This window comes from Bombina bombina, chromosome 1 (genome assembly GCF_027579735.1).
Source record: "Bombina bombina isolate aBomBom1 chromosome 1, aBomBom1.pri, whole genome shotgun sequence".
Taxonomy (NCBI): domain Eukaryota; kingdom Metazoa; phylum Chordata; class Amphibia; order Anura; family Bombinatoridae; genus Bombina; species Bombina bombina.
In genome coordinates this window covers 194,128,054-194,134,555 of record NC_069499.1, presented here as the reverse complement: position 1 = coordinate 194,134,555, position 6,502 = coordinate 194,128,054, and the positions used below count along the sequence as shown (strand labels likewise).

The following is a 6,502-nucleotide window of genomic DNA, read 5'->3' as shown; positions in this document are numbered from 1 at the left end:
GTAGCCACCCCACAATACGTAGTACTGGCCTGTAAGTTCCAGGTTGCAGGATGAAAGTGCAGCATCCTTTACCTTCCTGGCGCAGCTGGGCAAATAGCTGATGGTACTTGGGGGGCAGAGGCCAGCGGCACTCTGCCCTGGTGCCAGCGCTTCTGCTGGGGTGAGGGGTTTGCAGGCCAGTTCTGTAACAAGGACAAGGTCTGTAGGGCAGAGGCCAGCAGCGCTCTGTCCTGATGCCTGCTCTTCTGCTGGGGGAATTGGGGCATAGTCCTGCCCGGTGGCAAAGGGAACGTGGGGGTCAGTGGGGGTTAACATCTCCACTGTTAACCCTGGGCCCAAGTTAGGAGTTAGCTGGGGAGGGGGAGATTGGCTTACCTCCTCCTCCTGATACTCCGGCGGCCGTTGGGAAGGGAGGTCGATGCTCTCCTCTTCCTGTGGAACATGCTGCGGCTGGGGAGAGAGACCGGTTGTCTCCTCTCCCTGGAAGGCACACTCCGGCTGGGGAGGGAGGTCGATGCTCTCCCCTCCCTGTAGCTGGGTCTGTCGCTGGGGATCTGGGCCGCCTGCCCAGCATCCCTGTAGGGCCGGTAGAGAGACTGCGGTCCCATCTCCACCTGCCTGCTGGGGGTCCTCCCAGGACCAGTCTATGAGGACTGCTGCCTCTGGTATCTCTGGTTGGGGTTGGGGAAGGAGACCGGTTGTCTCTTCCCTCTGCACAGTATACTGCCGCTGGGGAGGGAGGTCGCTGCTCTCCTCTCCCTGTGGAACATGCTGCGGCTGGGGAGAGAGACCAGGTGTCCATACCCTCAAACTCCACAGTTGGCGCTCAAAGGCTCGTGCCGCTTCGTTCTCAGTAGCCAATTCCCGGATGAGGCGACTGACTACCTCCTGTGCAGGGTCTGGACCATATCGGACTAGCCGCCTCTTTACCTCTGGAACGAAATCAGCGCCCTCATAGCGACGGATCAGGTTGAGGTGCTCTTCACAGGGTTCTGACCAGTGTCTTGTCAGCTCCATGCTGCTGTAGGTAGGGACGCTGCGCAGTGGCTAGCGTTGCCCTCAATTACTCTCCTACGATACCAGTGCTGTTGTGGTGCTGCTCCTTGCGCTAGGACGCGATCCCACCGCTGCCGCCAAATGTTACGGTTGCCTCCAGGCTGGCTGGAAGTTGGACCGTAGAAAAGGATGCTCCTAGCGCTCACCAAAGGAGCAGCAGCACCGTGGACACTCTATAACTGCTGCGTAGCCACCATAAGTAATGCAGACTCTATGAACCACCGCTGCTGGGCTGGTATCTCGCCGTCTGCTCTGCGCCCTGGACCTATGACCAGGCTCCAGTAGGTGAACCTCTTCCTTCTGTAGCAATCCCTGTAGCTAAGGGAGTATGAAGAGCATAGCAATCCCTGTAGTGATTATAAGCTGTATCCTACACACATGAGTCAAAGCTGCAAGTTAGAGGGTCAAAAATAGGTCTGAAGTGCTGGAGCACACAGCCTGCTTTTTATTGAGGTTACATGCAAACAGGACACTCTCAGGGGGAGGCATAAAATCCCCCATCACACATTTGATATTAGATAAAGAGACACTCCCTTTGACAGGCCACAACATTACTTCAGCAGATAACATTTTACACACAATAAAACAATGCAGTCCACCTTATCACTACTAGAAGTCTGATTAGACAATGGGAATGTTTTATCACTAAACTTAATTAGAGCTGATCCCAGCAAACTTGTATTTAGAATGCTTCTTGAAGCTGAACAAAGTTATCTCTGTAGTTCTGACCGAAGGGTCTGTCACATAGCACTTAATGGCACACAATGAAACTGAACCAAGTGGGAGAAAGCCAGGGACAAGTCATTTCACAGGTCTGGGGACATAGTCTTAAAGGGGCATTGTTCACCAAAGTCACAATATGTCCCCAGACGGTTCTTAAAGGGCCACACACACCCAACAAAAGTCAATATGTCCTCAGGGGCACAATCTTCCAGGGGCCATAGTCATGTGGAAGGAGGCTGGCAAATAGGCTTCTCCACAATCCAGGGAAGCAGGGCAATTTTCCATTTAAAGGGCCAGTTACAAACAGCAGTTTGTAACAGCATACATGTATGGATACAAGACAAAACATGCCCTTAGTGTCCAAACCTTATGCGTTTCGGCTGGAGTGCCGTACTCATAGCTTCCTGACCACCTTCTCACTAATGGGCTATTTAAGAGGTGTAAAAACATTTGATTCGCTAAGGCTCATGTTTTAATTTTAACCGCTTGATTGCTGACCAGTTTAGCTTGGCAGTATTGATAACTTGTCCTTTCTGTAAAACTTGTATAGTAAATTATTTATATTTTTACAATACAATAGTGAGTAGAGAAGAGATTGTGGATCATTCTAATTGCTTAGTAACTGGCACTGTGCCACAGAATTGTGTGAGTGTGTTTGTGAGCAGAGTGTGTGTGGGTGTCAGTGAGCAGAGTATGTGTGCTTTATTCTCCAGGTGATCAATACATTTCCGATGAGCTGGTGCTTTAGTGCAGTGTTTCTCAACAATGGTCCTCAAGTACCCCAAACAGGCCAGGTTTTCATTATAGCTGAATCAGTGCACAGGTGAAGTAATCAGCTGATCAGTTACTCAGTGGTTACTAACTTGCTCTCACCCATCACCTGATTATGTCACCTGTGCACTGCTTCAGCTATCATTTAAACCTGCCCTGTTGGGGGTACTTGCGGCCCTCTGCACATGTGTTTCTCCGGCGTATCATATCTAGTGCCTCACCAGTCTCTGACCTCACTGCACGTCACTGGGTGCGAGGGGGAAAATGAGATCAGGAGGGTGTTCAGGAGATAAACCGGAGGGGTATGCTAGGCTAGAGGGATAAATAGGGTAACTGGGAGGTAAAACAAATAAATACTGTTAGGCTAAAATAGAGTTTTTGCGCAAGCAAAGAGGGAGCTTGTGAAGGTTGCGACCAGCTTCTCCCCTGGTTGGCTCCGCCTCTCGCCTGAATCATACAAGTTTAATTTTGACTTTCCTATCCCTTTAAGACTGAATATTGTTTATAGGCAGTTAGCTTAAACACAATAATTAAGTCCACAAAGGCAGATACTGACTGCCCTCATGTATATTGCTCATTTTATGGAGGCTGTTGAGTGAGTTTAAAAATTACCACCAGAATTCATTAAATCTTAAAATTCAACTTTTTTTAAAGTACAGAGTCAAATAGAATAGCAAAATTTCAACTTCAAGTCCATTTTCAAGACAGATATAATTTCATATAACTTAATGGAATTTGAAACCCTCATATTGCCACTCTGACCCAGAACTTCAATAAAGGAGAATTTTAACAGATAAAATGAATCCCTTTTTCCACCTTCCATTCTAACATAGGATTATGAGTAGTGCTGGATTCTAATCGCTATAATGAAATTATCTTGCTGCAATATAGATCTGTATTAGAACGGTCTCTATTACAGCATGCTTCAATAAAGACATTTACACAGGAAGACGGAAGAAAAGAGTATTCTAAGACTTAACTATTCATTGAATTATATCTATGTGATTCAATAATATCTGACCAAAGGGATCAGCATTTAAAATGGGAATTTCATGGATGTTGCTAGATTAGCAGTGTAAACCTTTAACTTTGTATCCAAGCTTCAAAAATTCATCACGATGATTAATATATTTTTAACCTCGGGATCTGGATACATCGAGAGCTACGACATCAATTCGACATCAATTCACTCACTCAGCTGACGTTCACACAAATCATCTAAGGGTCTAAGTAACGCAATCGCAATCTCGTTATCTGTTGCTATAGTGATGGCATGCTGCCATCAGCTGTACTATCTGGCGTGATTACGTCAGACGTACGGTCACCGTGACGTGTAGAAAGGAAACGTCAGCCATTACTTTGGGATTGTTGTGGAATTCTGCTACTTTGCTTAGGTAAGTTTGTCCCGTATACTTTTTGTGTATCGGAATGCTGATGCATTTAGCCATGTGCTTACGTAACAACAGTAGAGAAAATGTCTGTCTCATTTATTATGCGTTAAATGCTGGTTTATTGGGTGTAGCCGGACGTTTGCAGCTATCTTGTCTGTGAGTTTCCCCTTTTGATGATTAGAATACTGTAAGTATATGGGAGGTTTGTGATATAGCATTAGTTAAGGCTTCTTCCAAACGTACTATAATTAAATGTACTAACGAAATGGATTTAAAGAATGAGTGAAAAAGATGAGAACTGATCCTAGCTACTGATAGTGTTTGCTGTGTATTCTCGCTATGTAGCAACCGAAGGGGTTAAATCCTCGACAAACTACAGTGTATTACTTCCAGTTCTAAATCAATATCTAGTTATAGCAGTGTGATATTGTGTACTGTACATATCCACTGTTAAGCACGCTGTATTAAAGGGACAGTCTACACCAACGTTTTTATTGGGAAAAGAAAAAGGTAGATAATCCCTTTATTACCTATTCCCCAGTTTTGCATAACCAACACTGTTCTATTAATGCACTTTTTACCGCTGTAATTACCTTGTATCTAAGAATCTTCTGACAGCCCTTTACCTCAGTACTTTTGACAGACATGCAGTTTAGCCAATCAGTGCAGACTCCTAAATAACACCATGGGAGTGAGCACAATGTTTTCTATATGACACACATGAACTAGTACTGTCTAACTGTGAAAAACTTTAAAAATGCTCTGAGCTAAGAGGTGGTTTTCAACGGTTTACAAATCTGTCTGAGCCTACTTAGGTTTAGCTTTTCAAAAATACCACCAAGATAACAAAGCAAATTTGATGTTAAAAGTAAATTGGAAAGTTGTTTAAAATTGCATGTCCTATTTGAATCATGAAAGTTTAATTTTGACTAGACTGTCCCTTTATGGATAGTGTTGAATATAGATTGCATATATTATCACTGTTAACCCTTTCGTGACTAGGTTATAAAGTCTACATCGGAACAACATTCCGATGTAGACAAATTGAAATCACGATAGGGTCTGGGGGATGTCCCTATGACGCTAGGAAAGCCTTCCAGACCACGATCAAAACCTGCAAGCGCAGTAGGCTTCAGGACAGCTGTTGGCTATGACGTTGCATTCAGTCATAACGGCTTTAAAGCCCAGTGCCGTTGTGACGGAATAAAACAGCGTAACGGCGGGAAAAGGTTAAAGCTAAGGCTTCTGGGGCATAATTTGACCATCTTGTATTTATAAATTAATTGTATTTTGTATTTGAGTTATGCAGTTGTTGAAAACTTCTCTGATTATATGTTGATATTTAATTAGCTTTTACATATAATAAAATAAATGGCAGCAAGCGAGAGTTGTTTTTTGCATGTGCTGCACATTCATGTAAAATAATGGATCACTAGTGTTTTTTTATGCTTAGATGTTGGGCAACATGTACGAAGCAGCGTAAGCAAGGTAAAGGTGTAATTTAACGTCCCAAATTCGGAAGGTACCACATCCCGCCATGGGGGGGACCATGGATAGGGTCCCAGTTGCGGTTGCGGTGCCCGGGAACGTTATTGGAACAGAGCCTTGCGGCGCACGGGAATGATATTGGAAAGAGCGATCTGTTCCAATACCTGCCCGGACGCCGCAACTGCCGCTGGGAACCTATCCATAGTCCATCCCCCCCTCATGTTACCTTTCTGAAGTAATTCCCACGGTTAAGTGTACGTTTCTTAAAGGGACAGTCTACACCAAAATTTTTATTGTTTTAAAAGATAGATAATTCCTTTTTTTACCCATTACCTAGTTATGCATAACCAACACTGTTATATTAATACACTTTTTTTACCTCTGTGATTACCTTGTATCTAAGCTTCTGCAGACTGCCCCCTTATCTAAGTTCTTTTGACAGACTCGCATATAAGCCAATCACTGCTGGCTCCTAGGTAACTTCACGTGCGTGAGCTCAATTTTATTTATATGACACACATGAACTAATGCCCTCTAGTGGTGAAAAACTGTCAAAATGCATTTAGATAAGAGGCCGCCTTCAAGGTCTAAGAAATTAGCTTATGAGCCTCCTAGGTTTAGCTTTCAACTAAGAATACCAAGCAAACAAAGCAAAATTGGTGATAAAATTAAATTGGAAAGTTGTTTTAAAATGTCTGAATCATAACAGTAAAAATATAAAATGTTTAGGTAAATGTGGAGTTGATTGCTCTGTTCCAATATCGTTCACGGGTGCTGTAACCACTGCTGGGAACCTATACATGGTCCCCCACCCACGGCGGGATGTGGTACCTTCCGAATTTGGGACGCTAAACTACACCTTTTACCGTAAGCAAATACATGGGATTTATAGAGTTGCAGTTGGTATTGCCAACATGGCTGGTATGTTTAACGCCTTGTGTGCTAACGACGGCTCTGAGCCATCGCAGAGTTTCCCACTCTGGTGCTAACGACGGCTCAGAGCTATCGCTTGTAATCTCCCGCCTTCAGGGAGATCTGAGGGCTCCCACCCCGGCGATCGGGCCTGCATGATG

At 44.4% G+C, this 6,502-nt stretch overlaps 1 protein-coding gene across 1 annotated transcript in view; it reads left to right on the top strand.

Annotated features, from left to right (window-relative positions):
* Positions 1–3,872: 3,872 nt before the first annotated feature.
* The window catches only part of SNAP23 (synaptosome associated protein 23), a 189,475-nt gene continuing 186,845 nt past the window's right edge, over positions 3,873–6,502 (top strand). Inside the window, exon 1 of the mRNA XM_053697811.1 lies at positions 3,873–3,944. The gene's annotated coding sequence lies outside the window, so the exon portion shown is untranslated. The remainder of the gene's footprint in view (positions 3,945–6,502) is intronic.